The sequence below is a fragment of the Macaca nemestrina genome, chromosome 18 (assembly GCF_043159975.1).
Source record: "Macaca nemestrina isolate mMacNem1 chromosome 18, mMacNem.hap1, whole genome shotgun sequence".
NCBI lineage: Eukaryota > Metazoa > Chordata > Mammalia > Primates > Cercopithecidae > Macaca > Macaca nemestrina.
The window spans coordinates 47,578,392-47,598,038 of record NC_092142.1 but is presented as its reverse complement, the minus strand read 5'-3'; the positions used below and the strand labels follow the sequence as shown (position 1 = coordinate 47,598,038).

The following is a 19,647-nucleotide window of genomic DNA, read 5'->3' as shown; positions in this document are numbered from 1 at the left end:
TCACAGCGTTATTCAAAGGGCAAAATATGGAGGAAAATATTCAAATGTCTGTCAATACTGAATTGGTTAAATAAATTGTACTATGTTCATATAGTAGACTACTGCAGTGTGGTACAAAGAAATGAGAGAGTTCTCCATATATTTAATATAGAAAATTCTCCCAGATACTTTGTTAAGTGAGAAAAAACGAGGTGAGGAACAGTGTTTACAGCATGCAATATTTTGCAGAAAAATAAACATATATGTATATTTCTTTATATAATCATGAGATTCTGGAAAGAGACTCAAGAAAGAACAAGTTATTGGTAGGAGGACTGGTCAGATGGGGCACAAAGGTGAAAGGAAACTCTTTACTATAAACCCATATATATATAATTTTATTTTAAGTTCAGGGATACATGTGCAGGACGTGCAGGTTTGTTACATAGGTAAACGTGTGTCATGGTGGTTCGCTGCACCTATCAACCCATCACTTAGGTGTTAAGCACCACATGCATTAGCTATTTATCCTGATGCTCTCCCTCCCCCCACACCGCCCATCAAGCCCCGGGGTGTGTTTTTCCCCTCCCTGTGTCCTAGTGTTCTCGTCGTTCAGCTCCCACTTATAAGTGAGAACATGCGGTGTTTGGTTTTCTGTTCCTGAATTAGTTTACTGACGATAAAGGCTTCAAGCTCTGTTTTTTTGACGTGTCGCCAGGGCCGGACCGCGAGTCTCTCCTTGTGGCGCTACGCTACAGCAGAGTACGAGTCTGAGGTGGAGGGAGTCATGGCAGGACAAGCGTTTAGAAAGTTTCTTCTTTGACCGAGTATTGGTTGAAAGGAGTGCTGCTGGAACTGTAACCAAAGAAGGCATTATGCTTTCAGAAAAATCTCAAGGAAAACGTATTGCAAGCAACAGTAGTCGCTGTTGCATCGGGTTCTAAAGGAAAGGGTGGAGAGATTCAACCAGTTAGCATGAAAGTTGGAGATAAAGTTCTTCTGCCAGAATATGGAGGCACCAAAGTAGTTCTAGATGACAAGGATTATTTCCTGTTTAGAGATAGTGACATTCTTGGAAAGTACATAGACTGAAATAAGTCACTGTTGAAATGGCATCAACATGAAGCTGCCCATTCCACTGAAGTTCTGAAATCTTTCATCATGTAAATAATTTCCATATTTCTCTTTTATTATAAACTAATGATAACTAATGACCAAAAACAACGCTTCAAGCTCCATCCATGTCCCTGCAAAGGACATGATCTTCTTCCTTTTTATGGCCACATAGTATTCCATGGTGTGTATGTACCACATTTTCTTTATCCAGTCTATCATTGATGGGCATTTGAGTTTATTCCATGTCTTTACTATTGTGAATAGTACTGCAGTGAACATACATGTGCATGTATCTTTATAATAAAATGATTTATATTCCTTTGGGTGTATACTAATGGGATTGCTGTGTCAAATGGTATTTCTGGTTCTAGGTCTTTGAGGAATCGCCACACTGTCTTCCACAATGGTTGAACTAATTTACATTCCCACGAACCTGTTCATATCTTTTTAACCTCACGAATGTATTACCTACTTATAAAATTAAACTTGTAAAAGCCTTAATAATGTTGTAGAAATATGTTGAATTGTGGAGGAAAAGCTTATAATATATTGTTAAAAGGAAAAAGTATTTTATATAAGAGAATGAACAGTGACCTTAAGCAAGTCACATTTCTCTGAACCTGTTTTTTAATCTGTAAAATGGAAAAAAAAAAAGACACCTACTTCACAAAGTCATGAGAATAAATGAGACCAAAGTGGGAAACACATATGTTAATAAAACACATAGCTAACACTAAATAAATATAGCTATTAATGATCACATAAAAACAGTGCTGGAATTACATGCTTGCACATGTGGTTATCTCTAGGTGACAGGATAGAGGTGGTTTTTAATTTTGCTTTTGTGCTTTTCTAGATTTTCCAATTTTGCCATAAAGAAAACACATTCCTTCAAGCCTGTAATCCCAGTACTTTGGAATCCCAAGGCAGGAGGATTGCTTGAGCACAGGAGTTCGAGGCTGCAATGAGCTACGATCATGCCAATGCAATCCAGCCTGGGTGAAAGAGTGAGACACTGTCTCAAAAGGAAGGAAGGGAGGGAGGGAGGGAGGGAGGGAGGGAGGGAGGAAGGAAGGAAGGAAGGAAGGAAGGAAGGAAGGAAGGAAGGAAGGAAGGAAGGAAGGAAAGAAGGAAGGAGAGAGAGAGAGAAAGAAAGAAAGAAAGAGGGAAAGAAAGAGAAGGAAAGAAAGAAAGAGAAAGAGAGAGAGAAAGAAGAAAGAAAAAGAAAGAAAGAGGGAGGGAAGGAGGGAGGGAAAGAAAGAGAGAGAGAAAGAAAGAAAAAGAAAGAGGGAGGGAGGGAAGGAGGGAGGGAAAGAAAGAGAAAAAAGAAAGAAAAGAAAGGAAGAAAGAAAGAAAGAAAAAAAGAAAGAAAGAAAGAAAGAAAGAAAGAAAGAAAGAAAGAAAGAAAGAAAGAAAGAAAGAAAGAAAAAGATTCCTTTTGTAACAACCAGAAAAAAATAGAAATGTTACTTGTAAAGTGATAGAGAGCAATATTTAAAGTACCTTTCAGAGAGTTCTAGCCAGATCAATAAGGCAAAAGAGAGAAACAAAAGGCATTCAAATCGGAAAAGAAGTCAAACTTCTCTCTTCACTGATTATATGATTCTATACCCAGAAAACCCTAAAGACTCTGCAGAAAATTCCTGGAACAGATAAAAGACTTCAGTAAAGTTTTGGGATACAAAATCAATGTACAAACATTAGTAGCATTTCTATACACCAATAACATTCAAGTTGGGAGTCAAATAAAGAGCACAATCCCATTTACAACAGACACACACACTAAAAAAATACCTAAGACTATAGCTAATCAAGGAGGTGGAAGATCTCTCTGAGGAGAACTAAAAACACTGCTAAAAGAAATCAGAGATGACACAAACAAACTGAAAACATTCCATGCTCATGGATTGGAAGAATCAATATCACTAAAATGTGCACACTGCCCTAAACAATCTACAGGTTCAATACTATTCCTATCAAACTACCAATGTCATTTTTCAGAGAATTGGAAACAATGATTCTAAAATTCATATGGAACCAAAAAACAGCCTGAATAGCAAAAGCAAAATCCTAAGTAAATCCAGAGACATCATGTAACTCAACTTCAAAGTATACTATAAGGCTACAGTAACCAAAACAGCATGGTACTGGTACAAATACAGGCATATAAACCAATAGAACAGAATAGAAAACTCAGAAATAAAGCCACACATCTACAGCCATTTGATCTTTGACAAAGTTGACAAAAATAATCAATGGTGAAAGAACTCTCTACTCAATAAATAGTGCTGAGATAGCTGGCTAGCTATATGCAGAAGAATGAAACTGGACCCCTACCATTCACCATATACAAAAATTAACTCAAGGTGGTTTAAATATTTAAATGTAAGAGCTCAAACTATAATAATCCTGGAAGAAAGCCTAGGAAACACCATTCTGAGCATCTGCCTTGGAAAAGAATTTATGACTAAGTCCTCAAAAGCAATTGCAACAAAAACAGAAATTAACAAGTGGGACCTAATTAAACTAAAGAGCTTCTGCACAGTGGAAGAAACTATCAATAGAGTAAAAGACAACCTGTAGAATGGGAGAAAATATTCACAAACTGCATTCAACAAAGGTCTAATATCCAGAATTTATAAGGAACTTAACAAGTAAAAAAACAAGTAACACCGTTAAAAAGTGGGCAAAAGACATCAACAGACACTGCTCAAATAAAGACATACAAGTAGCCAACAAACATATGAAAAAGTGCTCATGATCACTAATCATCACAGAAATGCAAATCCAAACTGCAGTGAGATGCCATCTTACACCAGTCAGAATGGCTATCATTAAAAAGGTCAATAAATAACAGATGCTGGTGAGGTTGCAAAGAAAAAGGAACACTAATACACTGTTGGTGGGAATGTAAATTAGTTCAGCCACTGTGGAAAGCAGTTTGAAGATTTCTCAAAGAACTTAAAACAGAGCTACCATTCAATCCAGCAACCCCATTACTGGCTATACACCTAAAGGAAAATAGATCATTCTACAAGAAAGACATATGCCTTCCTATGTTCATCACAGCGCTATTCACAATAGCAAAGACATGGACTCAACCTAGGTGCCCATCAACAGTGGAATGGATAAAGAAAATGTAGTACCTATACACCATGGAATACTATGTAGCCATAAAAAAGAACAAAATCGTGTCCTTTGCAGCAAAATGGATGCAGCTGGAGGCCATTATCTTAAGCAAATTAATGCAGGAATACCACATATTCTCACTTACAAGGGGAAGCTAAACACTGAGCACACATGGACTTAAAATTGGGAACAACAGACACATTGGGACCATCAGATGGGGGAAGAGGGAGGAGAGCAAGTGTTGAAAAATCTAACTGCTAGGTACTATGCTCAGTACCTGGATAATGGGATCAGTCATACCCCAAACCTCAGCATCATGTAATATGCCATGTAACAAACCTGCACATGTACCATCCGATTCTAAAATAAAAGCTAAAAAATTTTTAAAATTTAAAAACAAAGTACCTTTCAAAGCCCTCTTTACCCTTTTCCCAAGGTTCCTGAAGTGTCTGGGCAGGTAGGCCAGCATGGTATTGGTGGCAATTACTGTGTAGTCACTGAGCTGTGGGGCCACAGGCAATCAAAGGCACCATCTACCAGTTCATCTGATGAGACTTCTCCCTCGACTAAGGATGCAGGCCCTTCAACGTGGAGACGTTGCCCTGGCTCAGGCTGTATTGGACCATTCCTCAAGATGTACTTTCAGACCCCAGACACAAACCTCACAATCACCAACACTTATGGAGACTTGACAAAGAAGCAGGTGCTGCCCTGATGCTTTACCTGCATTGATACAGTCAGTCCTTACGCAGTCCTATCAGGTATTATGCCACTTACGATTAGAAGCTCAGGTACACAGTACCTACCTAATTTGCCCAAGACCACACAGCTAGTAAGGGGCAGAGCCGAGATTTGAACCCTATTGATCTAAGTCTAAAGCATATGCTCGCCCTCTATGCACTGCTTTAGACAGTGCTCATTGGCAGGCTTTTTGATTAAAACAGAATTTGTTTTTGGTGAGAATAAACAGAGAGAGAAAGAGTGGTAAACAAAGCACAATATAAATTCAGATATCAGGCTGGGTGCAGTGGCTCAGGCTTGTAATCCCAGCACTTTGGGAGGCCAAAGCAGGTGGATCACCTGAAGTCAGGAATTCGAGACCAGCCTAGACAACATGGTGAAACCCTGTCTCAGCTAAAACTACAAAAAAAAAATTAGTCAGGCATGGTGGCAGGCACCTGTAATCTCAGCTACTCGGAAGGCTGAGGCAGGAGAATCGATTGAACCCAGGAGGCAGAGGATGCAGTGAGTAGAGATCATGCCACTACACTCCAGCCTGGGCAACAAGAGCAAAACTCCTTCTCTAAATAAATAAATCCAGATATCAGAATCGTGGTTAAACCCAAATGCCATAGCTTGTATGGGAGCTGCTTGCCCTGTATCATCAACTGGAGGTGCTGAAACAGCTGAATTTCTGTATCGGAATCAGTCCATTTCCATCAATATCCCCTTTGCAATGCTACCAAGTATTCATCCCATCCAGTGGTGAGATGCTTACTGCAATTTAAGGCAGCCCATGCTAACTTTAGACAACTCTCTGTGAAAACCTGTAACTCTAAGTCATCCAAGGAGATTGCTTCCTACAGAAACCATCATTTGGTGTGTTTAAGTGGTCTTGGTCTGCTTGTTAAGACATCAGTATTATTGGTTTTTGTGTTTTTCCAGACACCTTGTCCAGAACAAGTCACACTCTGAATAAAACATGGCCCAGGGTCTCTTCTTCACTTTCTCGCTTTGCAGCCAGATCTTGGAAAATGTACACTTTCCTCCTATGGTTTGAGGATGGTGGTTTAGAAGCTCCTGGCTATTGCAGCTCAGGGCCTTGGTCCCAGGTCTCTACCCTATGTCTTCAGCGTCCCTCATTTCACTTTGAGGGCATCCCCTTTGTGTGAGCTTGTCAGCTGCTGTCATGGTTACTGGGCTGGTCTTACACTTCATTTTTTAGCTTGTTAAGGTTAATGCCCCTATGCTTGGTGAAGTAAAGGGAACAGCTTCTCTTTGTGGCTGTGGTGGTGATTTTACAGAGATTGTCTCGGAGATTCTACTCAGATATATACAGTTCATACTTACTCACTGCATAAATAAGCCAGTGTGGCTTAGTTAAATTTGGGGGGCTATTAAAGCGGAGACACTCTCCCTAATTATCCACTCTGTGAATGCCTTTCATGGCAGAATACCTCCTGGCTCCTTTAATCCCCACCAGAGGTCCAGAAATCAAGGCATCATCTTTGACCCCTCCCTCTCACTGTCCCCAACCATCCATCCACCAGCAAGTCCTATTGGTTTGTCCCCCAGAATATTTCTCAGATCTCTGCAGGCACCTCCATCTCTCCATCCCTAGCTTCCATCAGCCCTGCCCTGGGCTGCTTCAAAAAACTTCCCAACTTATTGCCTGCTTCTACTTTTGCTCCTGTTCAACCTATTCTACAAATTGCAACCAGAGAAGTGTTTTAAATTATAAATTGGATCATGTAGTATCCCCTGCCCCTGCATCCTGCTTAAAACCCTTCAGTGGCTCCCACACACGTCGAATCGAGTCCAAGTTTCTTCTCATAGTCTGTATGGTCTGCATGACCTGGCCCGGCGCAGGTCTCTGACATCCACAACACCAGGTGCCCTCTGTTCGTTACATTCCAGTCATACTCTCTAGTGTGGTTCGCCCAGAAGCAAACCTGGAGACAAGGATTGGGTTTCAAGTAGATAATTTGGGAGGCGATCCCAGAAAGCATCATGAGGGAGTGGGAAAAGTGCAACAGAGAACAGAGGAAAGCTGGGGCAGGGCGCATTAATAAGTGGGTTACCTCTTCAGACAACTGGGGCTCAGTTCTGCTGGGGAGCCTCTATGTGAACCTGCCTAAAAACTGTGCCAGCACAAGGTGGGGAAGCTGGGGAGTTTATCCACCCTGTCCCAGCCCACATCGTTGAGGGTCATTTTGGGGACACAGCTTCCCAGAGCTCTGGCAGAGTACTCACCTGGGGCTGCAGAACACTCTGAGGCAGAAAGACACAGTAAACCCTGACTACCCATATAGACTGGGGAGTTATGAGTAGAACACCAACAGCCCCTGCCCCTTCAGTATTACTCAGTGGGTGGCCCTGGACCACCTACCATCCACAAAATTAACCAGTCTACGATGAGATGAGGCACTTGGGCAAGAATGTCAATTGACAACATCACTAAGCACACTGCTTAGTTCCACTGACATTTTCTCACAGTCAGGTGCTATAAGTTTGAATATGGTTTGTTTGACCCCTACAAATCTAATGTTGAAATATGATCCCCAGTGTTGGAGGTGGGGCCTAATGGGAAGTGTTTGGGTCATGGGGGCAGATCCCTCATGAACGACTTTGTGCTGCCCTAGTTTCCATGAGACCTCCCTCAAGAGCTGGTTGTTTAAAAGAAATTGGCACCTCCCTCCACCCACCTTACCTCCTCCTTCACCGTATGATACCTGCACACACCAGCTCCTCCCCTTCCCCTTCTGCCATGATTGGAAGCAGCCTGAAGCTCTCACCAGAAGTAGATGTTGGTGCCAGGCTTCTTGTACAGCCTGAATAACTATGGGGCAAGTAAACATGCTTTTATAGCAATACAAATGGACTAGGACATTAAACTTTCTCAATGAAGGAAACTGTGCATTAATGTACACTCTGGTGCAAGCTCCTTACCTTCTCATAGACTGGCACTTTGAATAGCCCTGTATATTATCCTTCTGTCTGTTGCTAGAACACATTGGGTCTATTCCTACCACAAATCTCTGTCCTTCTCGTTCCTGCTGCCTGATATCGTTTTTCCCAGCTTCCTCCCAGCCTTCATATGGCTTACACGGTCCCACCTCAGGAAGACCTTCCTGACTCCCTATATAAAATATCCACCAACCCATTACCCATATTACAACACCCTACTCATTTTCTTCAAGGTGATAATCATGCTATATATTTATTCTGTATTTGTTGGTTGGCATATTGTCCATCTCTCCCACTTGAATACATGTTCCATAGGGGCAGGAAGTTGGCCTGGCTCCTTTGCCCATTATATCACAGCACCAAGCACAGAGTTGGTGCCCAAAAAATGCTGAATCAATGATTGAAAAAATGTATAGCCAACATACATTCCAAGTTCATTATGTGATGTCCTTCTCCCATCAGAACATGCTTAGTGCTGACATGCCCTCCACTTGATGTCAAGCAAAAACACAATTCCCCAAGCTCACCATTGCTCTCCCATGATATGCCCCAAATTGTGGCTTACCCCCGGTAATGTCCACATCTTCATAACAGTGCTTTAGCATCCAATTTCCCATGATTTTCTCATGGAAACTAAGCACTGGCTTGGGAATTAGATGTACATAGCTTCAAATCACAGCCCTGCCACTAACTGTGTGGCCTTGGGTAGGTGACTTCACCCCTGTGAATCTCAATGTACTCATCAAGGTTGTTCTAAGAATTAAATGATATATATTGACCCAACTATCCCATTACTGCGTATATACCCAAATGAATGTAAATCATCCTATTACAAAGATACATGCACACATATATTCATTGCAGCAATATTCACAATAGCAAAGACATGGAATCAACCCAAATGCCCATCAATTATAGACTGGATAAAGAAAATATGGTACATATACACCATGGAATACTATGCAGCCATAACAAGGAGGAGATCATGTAATTTGCAGTGACATGGATGAAGCTGGAAACCATCATCCTCAGCAAACTAATGCAGGAACAAAAAACCAAACACCACATGTTCTCATTTATAAGTGGGAACTGAACAATGAGAATACATGGTCACAGAGAGGGCAATAACATACACTGGGGCTTGTTGGGGGGTGAAGTGAGGGGAGGGAGAACATTAGGAAAAATTGCTAATGCATGCTGGGCTTAATACGTAGGTGATGGGTGGATAGGTGCAGCAAACCACCATGGCACACGTTTACCTATGTAACAAACCTGCACATCCTGCACATATACCCAGAAACTTAAAATTAAAATTAATTTTTAAAAATGAATTAGGGAAGGGCGGAGCAAGATGGCCAAATAGGAACAGCTCCAGTCTCCAACTCCCAGCGTGAGTGACACAGAAGACAGGTGATTTCTGCATTTTCAACTGAGGTACTGGGTTCATCTAACTAGGGAGTGCGGGACAATCGGTGCTGGTCAGCTGCTGCAGCCTGAGCAGCGAGAGCTGAAGCAGGGTGAGGCATCGCCTCACCTGGGAAGCACAAGGGGGAAGGGAATCCCTTTACCTAGCCAGGGGAACTGAGACACACAACACCTGGAAAATTGGGTAACTCCCAACCCAATACTGTGCTCTATCAAGGATCTTAGCAAACGGGCACACCAAGAGATTATATCCCACACCTGGCCGGGAGGGTCCCACACCCACAGAGCCTCCCTCATTGCTAGCACAGCAGTCTGCGATCTCGTGGCAAGGCAGCAGCGAGGCTGGGGCAGGGGCGCCTGCCATTGCTGAGGCTTAAGTAGATAAACAAAGCGGCTGGGAAGCTCGAACTGGGTGGAGCTCACAGAAGCTCAAGGAGTCCTGCCTGTCTCTGTAGACTCCACCTCTGGGGACAAGGCACAGCTAAACAACAACAACAACAACAACAACAAAAAGCAGCAGAAACCTCTGAGATGCAAACAACTCTGTCTGACAGCTTTGAAGAGAGCAGTAGATCTCCCAACACGGAGGTTGAGATCTGAGAACGGACAGACTGCCTGCTCAAGTGGGTCCCTGACCCCTGAGTAGCATAACTGGGAGACATCCCCACTAGGGGCAGACCGACACCCCACACCTTACGCGGTGGAGTACACCCCTGAGAGGAAGCTTCCAAAACAAGAATCAGACAGGTACACTCACTGTTCAGCAATATTCTATCTTCTGCAGCCTCTGCTGCTGATACCCAGGCAAACAGGGTCTGGAGTAGACTTCAAGCAACCTCCAACAGACCTACAGCTGAGGTTCCTGACTGTTAGAAGGAAAACTAACAAACAGGAAGGATACCCGCACCAAAACCCCATCAGTACGTCACCATCATCAAAGACCAGAGACAGATAAAACCACAAAGATGGGGAAAAAGCAGGGCAGAAAAGCTGGAAATTCAAAAAATAAGAGCGCATCACCCCCTGCAAAGGAACGCAGCTCATCGCCAGCAACAGATCAAAGCTGGACGGAGAATGACTTTGACAAGATGAGAGAAGAAGCCTCCAGTCCATCAAACTTCTCAGAGCTAAAGGAAGAATTACGTACCCAGCGCAAAGAAACTAAAAATCTTGAAAAAAGAGTGGAAGAATTGATAACTAGAATAATTAATGCAGAGAAGGCCATAAACGAATTGACAGAGATGAAAACCATGACACGAGAAATACGTGACAAATGCACAAGCTTCAGTAACCAACTCGATCAACTGGAAGAAAGAGTATCAGCGATTGAGGATCAAATGAATGAAATGAAGCAAGAAGAGAAACCTAAAGAAAAAAGAAGAAAAAGAAATGAACAAAGCCTGCAAGAAGTATGGGATTATGTAAAAAGACCAAATCTACATCTGATTGGGGTGCCTGAAAGTGAGGGGGAAAATGGAAACAAGTTGGAAAACACTCTTCAGGATATCATCCAGGAGAACTTCCCCAACCTAGTAGGGCAGGCCAACATTCAAATTCCGGAAATACAGAGAATGCCACAAAGATACTCCTCGAGAAGAGCAACTCCAAGACACATAATTGTCAGATTCATCAAAGTTGAAATGAAGGAAAAAATCTTGAGGGCAGCCAGAGAGAAAGGTCGGGTTACCCACAAAGGGAAGCCCATCAGACTAACAGCAAATCTCTCAGCAGAAAGTCTCCAAGCCAGAAGAGAGTGGGGGCCAATATTCAACATTCTTAAAGAAAAGAATTTTAAACCCAAAATTTCATATCCAGCCAAACTAAGTTTCATAAGTGAAGGAGAAATAAAATCCTTTACAGATAAGCAAATGCTTAGAGATTTTGTCACCACCAGGCCTGCCTTACAAGAGACCCTGAAGGAAGCACTAAACATGGAAAGGAACAACCAGTACCAGCCATGGCAAAAACATGCCAAAATGTAAAGACCATCGATGCTAGGAAGAAACTGCATCAGCTAACGAGCAAAATAACCAGTTAATATCATAATGGCAGGATCAAGTTCATATTAACATAACATAACAATATTAACCTTAAATGTAAATGGACTAAATGGTCCAATTAAAAGACACAGACTGGCAAACTGGATAAAGAGTCAAGACCCATCAGTTTGCTGTATTCAGGAGACCCATCTCACATGCAGAGACATACATAGACTCAAAATAAAGGGATGGAGGAAGATCTACCAAGAAAATGGAGAACAAAAAAAAGCAGGGGTTGCAATCCTAGTCTCTGATAAAACAGACTTTAAACCATCAAAGATCAAAAGAGACAAAGAAGGCCATTACATAATGGTAAAGGGATCAATTCAACAGGAAGAGCTAACTATCCTAAATATATATGCATCCAATACAGGAGCACCCAGATTCATAAAGCAAGTCCTTAGAGACTTACAAAGAGACTTAGACTCCCATTTAATAATAATGGGAGGCTTCAACATCCCACTGTCAACATTAGACAGATCAACGAGACAGAAAATTAACAAGGATATCCAGGAATTAACTCATCTCTGCAGCAAGCAGACCTAATAGACATCTACAGAACTCTCCACCCCAAATCAACAGAATATACATTCTACTCAGCACCATATCACACTTATTCCAAAATTGACCACATAATTGGAAGTAAAGCACTCCTCAGCAAAGGTACAAGAACAGAAATTAGAACAAACTGTCTCTCAGACCACAGTGCGATCAAACTAGAACTCAGAACTAAAAAACTCAATCAAAACCGCTCAACTACATGGAAACTGAACAACCTGCTCCTGAATGACTACTGGATACATAACGAAATGAAGGCAGAAATAAAGATGTTCATTGAAACCAATGAGAACAAAGATACAACATACCAGAATCTCTGGGACACATTTAAAGCAGTGTGTAGAGGAAAATTTATGGCACTAAACGCCCACAAGAGAAAGTTGGAAAGATCTAAAATTGGCACTCTAACATCACAATTAAAAGAACTAGAGAAGCAAGAGCAAACACATTCAAAAGCTAGCAGAAGGCAAGAAATAACTAAGACCAGAGCAGAACTGAAGGAGATAGAGACACAAAAAACCCTCCAAAAAATCAATGAATCCAGGAGTTGGTTTTTTGAAAAGATCAACAAAACTGATAGACCGCTAGGGAGACTAATAAAGAAGAAAAGAGAGAAGAATAAAATAGACGCAATAAAAAATGTTAAAGGGGATATCACCACCGACCCTACAGAAATACAAACTACCATCAGAGAATACTATAAACACCTCTATGCAAATAAACTAGAAAATCTAGAAGAAATGGGTAATTTCCTGGACACTTACACTCTCCCAAGACTAAACCAGGAAGAAGCTGAATTCCTGAATAGACCAATAGCAGGCTCTGAAATTGAGGCAATAATTAATAGCCTACCAATGAAAGAAATTCCAGGACCAGATGGATTCACAGCTGAATTCTACCAGAGGTATAAGGAGGAGCTGGTGCCATTCCTTCTGAAACTATTCCAATCAATAGAAAAAGAGGGAATCCTCCCTAACTCATTTTATGAGGCCAACATCATCCTGATACCAAAGCCTGGCAGAGACACAACAAAAAAAGAGAATTTTAGACCAATATCCCTGATGAACATTGATGCAAAAATCCTCAATAAAATACTGGCAATCCGAATCCAGCAGCACATCAAAAAGCTTATCCACCATGATCAAGTGGGCTTCATCCCTGGGATGCAAGGCTGGTTCAACATACGCAAATCAATAAACGTAATCCAGCATATAAACAGAACCAAAGACAAAAACCACATGATTATCTCAATAGATGCAGAAAAGGCCTTTGACAAAATTCAACAGCCCTTCATGCTAAAAACGCTCAAGAAATTCGGTATTGATGGAACGTATCTCAAAATAATAAGAGCTATTTATGACAAACCCACAGCCAATATCATACTGAATGGGCAAAAACTGGAAAAATTCCCTTTGAAAAGTAGCACTAGACAGGGATGCCCTGTCTCACCACTCCTATTCAACATAGTGTTGGAAGTTCTGGCTAGCGTAATCAGGCAAGAGAAAGAAATAAAGGGTATTAAGTTAGGAAAAGAAGAAGTCAAATTGTCCCTGTTTGCAGATGACATGATTGTATATTTAGAAAACCCCATTGTCTCAGCCCAAAATCTCCTTAAGCTGATAAGAAACTTCAGCAAAGTCTCAGCATACAAAATAAATGTGCAAAAATCACAAGCATTCTTATACACCAGTAACAGACAAACAGAGAGCCAAATCATGAATGAACTTCCATTCACAATTGCTTCAAAGAGAATGAAATACCTAGGAATCCAACTTACAAGGGATGTAAAGGACCTCTTCAAGGAGAACTACAAACCACTGCTCAGTGAAATAAAAGAGGACACAAACAAATGGAAGAACATACCATGCTCATGGATAGGAAGAATCAATACTGTGAAAATGGCCATACTGCCCAAGGTTATTTATAGATTCAATGCCATCCCCATCAAGCTACCAATGAGTTTCTTCACAGAATTGGAAAAAACTGCTTTAAAGTTCATATGGAACCAAAAAAGAGCCTGCATTGCCAAGACAATCCTAAGTCAAAAGAACAAAGCTGGAGGCATCACGCTACCTGACTTCAAACTATACCATAAGGCTACAGTAACCAAAACAGCATGGTACTGGTACCAAAACAGCATGGTACTGGTACCAAAACAGAGATATAGATCAATGGAACAGAACAGAGTCCTCAGAAATAATACCACACATCTACAGCCACCTGATCTTTGACAAACCTGAGAAAAACAAGCAATGGGGAAAGGATTCCCTATTTAATAAATGGTGCTGGGAAAATTGGCTAGCCATAAGTAGAAAGCTGAAACTGGATCCTTTCCTTACTCCTTATACAAAAATTAATTCAAGATGGATTAGAGACTTAAATGTTAGACCTAAAACCATAAAAACCCTAGAAGAAAACCTAGGTAATACCATTCAGGACATAGGCATGGGCAAGGACTTCATGTCTAAAACACCAAAAGCAACGGCAACAAAAGCCAAAATAGACAAATGGGATCTCATTAAACTAAAGAGCTTCTGCACAGCAAAAGAAACTACCATCAGAGTGAACAGGCAACCTACAGAATGGAAGAAAATTTTTGCAATCTACTCATCTGACAAAGGGCTAATATCCAGAACTTACAAAGAACTCAAACAAATTTACAAGAAAAAAACAAACAACCCCATCAAAAAGTGGGCAAAGGATATGAACAGACAGTTCTCAAAAGAAGACATCCATATAGCCAACAGACACATGAAAAAATGCTCATCATCACTGCCCATCAGAGAAATGCAAATCAAAACCACAATGAGATACCATCTCACACCAGTTAGAATGGCAATCATTAAAAAGTCAGGAAACAACAGATGCTGGAGAGGATGTGGAGAAATAGGAACACTTTTACACTGTTGGTAGGATTGTAAACTAGTTCAACCATTATGGAAAACAGTATGGCGATTCCTCAAGGATCTAGAACTAGAAGTACCATATGACCCAGCCATCCCATTACTGGGTATATACCCAAAGGATTATAAATCATGCTGCTATAAAGACACATGCACACATATGTTTATTGCGGCACTATTCACAATAGCAAAGACTTGGAATCAACCCAAATGTCCATCAGTGACAGACTGGATTAAGAAAATGTGGCACATATACACCATGGAATACTATGCAGCCATAAAAAAGGATGAGTTTGTGTCCTTTGTAGGGACATGGATGCAGCTGGAAACCATCATTCTGAGCAAACTATTGCAAGAACAGAAAACCAAACACCGCATGTTCTCACTCATAGGTGGGAACTGAACAATGAGATCACTTGGACTCGGGAAGGGGAACATCACACACCGGGGCCTATCATGGGGAGGGGGAAGGGGGGAGGGATTGCATTGGGAGTTATACCTGATGTAAATGACGAGTTGATGGGTGCTGACAAGTTGATGGGTGCAGCATGCCAACATGGCACAAGTATACATATGTAAGAAACCTGCACGTTATGCACATGTACCCTAGAACTTAACGTATAATAATTTAAAACAATGAATTAAATTAGACAGCTTGTATAAAGCAAGGTTTCTCGAACTGGGCATTATTGACATTTTGAGCTGATTTTTTTGTTGGGGTCACAGGTAACAGACTGTCCTATCCACTGTAGAATATTTAGCAGAATTCTGGGCCTCCACCTATTAGATGCCAATAGAACACCCCCACACACCATGTGAGAACCAAAAATGTCTGCAGATATTGTCAAATCTCCCCTGGAAGACAAAATCACTGAGAGTTAATAACCACTGGTAGTAAGTCTTTAACACAGGGTCTGGCAAGTTATTAAACTGCCATATAAATCAGTTTCTTTATCTCTAAAATAGGCATAATAATCATGTTCAACTCATAGTTTGGTGAGAATATTGACTGACATAATATGTATAAAGGGCTTAGCAGAATACCTTGCATATTACAAGTGCTTTTTTCAAAAAGCTATTTTTGTCATTAAAACTTAATGACTGCAATTATTGCTATTTGTATTAGAGCCCTCCTTTAATCACTATTCTGAGTTTAATCCAGTCACTCACCTAGTTTTCCCAGAGGACCTTACTATTCATACTGCATACCCAGTGCTGGAGGCTTTTTCCTAATCCCTAGCTACCTTGTGGCCTCCCAAACGTCAAAATAAAAGCTCACCTTCCAAACTCAGTGTGGCTGGCTGTGTTGAGCACCTCGTGGCCACATTCCACTCACCCTTGGAACATTTGATTATTTCATCCTGGCCACCTAGAGCTGACAACCCCAGCTGGGTCAGAACATTAATAGTTGGTGATGGAGCTTTCAGAATACTGTGATTTGCCTGTCCTGTTGAACCTTCTTCATCTGTAAGGCGTACATTGGTGTCTTAGTCAGCTCTGGTTAAAATGCTTTAAAGACATTGCAGTAAATGAGGTCAGTGAAGAATTAGAGGATGCTGAGCTCTCCTTTACATTTTCCTAGGGGCCCAAAAATGAGATGTTTGCTTCCAATACATCAAGAGAGACAGTGGTCAGACATAAGAGTCACCAGTGAAAAGATGGTGGTCCCCATCCTTGGAGACTTTTGAAAAGAACTGGGAAATCTATAGATCACTTTAGGTAGTATGGACATTTTAACAATACTGATTCTTCAATCCATGAACATAGGATATCTTTCCATTTTATAGTGTCCTCTTAAACAAAAATACAGTTAGAAGAGTGTTCTGTAGCACAATAGGGTGGCTATAGTAAACAATAACTTACTGTAAATTTCAAAATAACTAAAAGAGTGGAATTGGGATGTTCCTAACACAAAAAAATAAATGCTTGAGATGATGAATATCCCAACTGTTATGATTTATTATACATTGTATGTTTGTATCAAGAATCACACATACCCCCTTAAATATATACTACTAATATATATATCCATAATAAAAATAAAAATATTTTTTTAAAAAATGGCCGGGTGCAGTGGCTCAAGCCTGTAATCCCAGCACTTTGGGAGGCAGATCACGAGGTCAAGAGATCGAGACCATCCTGGCCAACATGGTGAAACCCCATCTCCACTAAAAATAAAAAATTAGCTGGGCATGCTGACACGTGCCTGTAGTCCCAGCTACTCGGGAGGCTGAGGCAGGCGAATCACTTGAACCAGGGAGACAGAGGTTCAGTGAGCCCAGATCGCACCACTGCACTCCAGCCTGGCAACAGAGCAAGACTCTGTCACAAAAAAATAAATAAATACATAAATAAATAAATAAATAAATAAATAAATAAGCAGTGTCAGATTTCCGTGTGCTAGGAGGAAGAGCTGGTACCACTGATTTCTGCAGGTCTTTCCCAATTCCAGATTTCTAAAGCAGCTTCTCCCAACCACCTTGCTTCCCCCTAGCCTCTGTGTATGAGTAAAAGCACACTTCTAGCTATGCACCCTGCTCTGATACCCAGCCCATCTCCTACCTGGCCCATGCCTCAGACAATCTTTCTACAAAGTTGAATCCTCCCACCATGAGTGACTGCTACCATAGGAATTACACAGGAAGTACATACTTCTCAAATATGAGAAGATAGGAACATAAGAATTACATACTTCTCAAATATCAAGTTCCACATTTGTTTTATATTATTTATTTTATTTTGTTCACAGACAAGTTTTCACTGTCTTCCAGGCTGGTGTGCAGTGGCACAATCATAGCTCACTGCAGCCTTGAACTCCTGGACTCAAGCAATCCTTCTGCCTCAGTCTCCCAAGTAGTTAGGACTATAGGCACATGCTACCATGCTTGGCTAATTTTTTTATTTTACAGAGATTGGGTCTCACTATGTTGCCCAGACTGGTCTCAAGCGATCCTCCTGCCTTGGTCTCCCAAAGTGTTGGTATTAGAGGTGTGAGTCACCACCCCCAGCCTCCAGATTCATTTATTCAACCAAGCACATCTCCTAAGTGCTTATGCTGTGTCTGGTGCCTTGCAGGCAACAGGGATCCCATGATGAACCTTCATCAATCTTGCCCCTCAAAAATTTCATGATCTGCCAGATTTAGAAGTTTCACTGTTTACATGCCAAATTATGTGACTATGAGTCTACATATGTGTTTTTATTTTAATTATTCTTGGTGGAAATGTTTCTAAGATTATTACAGAGATCAGCTCTCTTAAACAGAGCAGGCAGCTTAGCACAGTTTACCCTTTCCCTGGAGTTCCAAGACTGTGATTGAGACTCCCAATTCTGTATGACCCTGTGAGGCAGAGCAACCCTCTACAGTCCTTACTGTGATTTTTATCATATTCATATTGTTCCTATCCCTGTCACCATTCTCTGCCACCCACCAGCAGCAAGATTATTCCTGCTCCTGAGAGTCCACCATATTCAATAAGCGTTTGTAATGCAGCAACAGCTTGAAAGAAATTCTTCCCCACCCGTCTGGCTCTCCAGACATGTCCAGGACACCGTCCTCCATTTATGAGCTCTTGAAAATGGGTACTATTATTATGCTCATTTTACAGGTGAGGAAATTGAGTCTCAGATAGGTTAAGTGACTTGCTCTGAAGTCACAGTAGCAGAGCTGGAACTTATATACAAACTGACTGACTCCGAAGATCTAATTCCTATTTGATCTATACTATTAGGAGTTTGTCACTTGTAGATAGGGGATGATCAGGGAGCTGCTTGACTCTATCCAAATCTGGACAGTTACATGTTTTAAAACAACCACAATTGGATCACCCACAGGTATTTTCTGAACACCTAGTGCTGTCAGAGATATGAAATAGCATGTCAAGGCCTTGAGAAGCTCACAGTCTAGTTGGGAATGTGGGCAGGAGACAGCAAGGGTACATCACCACCCAACCCACAGGAAGGTGCCAAAGAGTTCAGGATGGATGACTCAGCATGGCTGGGAAACCTCTACTCAAAGTTCTGCTGTCCATGAAGGGTCCTGAATCAGAACCACCTGAATGAGGAGTGGGAAGTAATGAGTCACTTGTCGTAAGACTGTTCTAGCAGGGACAGGGGGTCAGAGGTGCTGTGCCATGCAGAGACAGGATATGTGGCTTCAACCATTCTTGCAGTCCTTCAATAACTATTGAATGGAATACTCCATACATGCAAGGCACTGTTCTTAGCACATTGAAGAAGACAGACAAGGTCACTGCCCTCATAGAGCTTGTATTCTAGTGGGGGAGGCCTTCTACAATTAAATAAACCAGACAATAAGAGACAGTGAGAAGCAAATGGGAAAGGAGCTATTGCTGATTGGGAGGGGTAGAGGAATAGTCTTTCCAAAGAGGTGACATCTGAGTTAGGACATAAAAGGATGAGGAAGAGCCATGTAAAAAGAAGAGTGTGCCAAGCACATAGAACAGTGTGTGAGAAGGTTCAGAGGTTCTTGTAAGGCTGATGTGGATGAAAGCTACCTTCCACCCAGCAGGCTTTGCAGGTGGAGTTGTCCATGAAAAAGAAAGACCGAAAAGAGAACTCAATTGAGAGTAATTAGGCAACTGTCTCCATGTGGCTTTGGGGTTAGGAGCTGAGAAGGGAAGAAAAATGGAAAGAAAGGGAAGCTCCAAATATCCTGCTACAACCGTATGATTCTGAATATCTGGTGATAAATATTCATATAATAATTGATGATGATGATGATGATCATGATCATGATCATGATGATGACAATAAAAATGGTAAAAAGATGAGGCTGTCAGAGGGCAATG

At 41.4% G+C, this 19,647-nt stretch overlaps 1 pseudogene; it reads left to right on the top strand.

Annotated features, from left to right (window-relative positions):
* The first annotated feature begins 710 nt into the window (after nucleotides 1-710).
* Nucleotides 711-1,177, top strand: LOC105492233 (10 kDa heat shock protein, mitochondrial pseudogene; annotated as a pseudogene).
* Nucleotides 1,178-19,647: the final 18,470 nt, after the last annotated feature.